The following is an 839-nucleotide window of genomic DNA, read 5'->3' as shown; positions in this document are numbered from 1 at the left end:
ATATATATATATATATATTAAAAATATTTTTAAATCCCAAATAATAGTTTTTAATCACAAAAAAAGTTTTATAGATATTAAAAATGTTTTGTAAAATCCAAAAAATCGAATTTATATACAAAAAAGATTTTGTAAAATCCAAAAAATCAAATTTATATAGAAAAATCGTTTTGTAAAATGCAAAAATCGATTTTATAAACAAAAAACGATTTTATAAATACAAAAAAATAAAAAAATTATAAAAAAATTCTAAATCAATTCAACAAAACAAATTATTCAACCAAATCATAATTCTAAACCTATTATACAACCAAATCACAATCCTAACCAATCACTCTAACAAAAATCTATCAAAACTAAACAAAAACCTAACAAATAGAACCTAAGAGAGTGGGATAGAGTCCTTACATGATTTGTGTAAGAGAAGGGGGAGATCGCCGGAGATATCGTCGGATTTCAGGGGTAAATCGCCGGAGAGAAGAGAGGAGTCGCGCAGAGGAAGAAGAGAGAAATGGGGAAGAAGAATGGGCTCGTGGTTATAAAACTTAGGGTCCGACGGACATTATCCGTCGGAATTCTAATTTAAATTTTCGCGAAATATTTGCCCAGTAAAATGAAAATATTCCGAGGAAATTCCGACGGATAGTAAAATATCCGTCGGAATATTCCGAGAAAATACCGAGGAACTATTGTTTGGGGTTTCAAAACATCAATATTTTTGCCGTATTTCATTTCTTATACAATTGTAATGCATACCACCGAGGAACTAGTGTTTGGGGTTTCAAAACATCAATTTTTTTTGCCGTATTTCATTTCTTATACAATTGTAATGCATACCA

Source organism: Brassica oleracea, chromosome C2 (genome assembly GCF_000695525.1).
Source record: "Brassica oleracea var. oleracea cultivar TO1000 chromosome C2, BOL, whole genome shotgun sequence".
Lineage (NCBI taxonomy): Eukaryota > Viridiplantae > Streptophyta > Magnoliopsida > Brassicales > Brassicaceae > Brassica > Brassica oleracea.
This window is presented reverse-complemented; position numbering follows the sequence as displayed.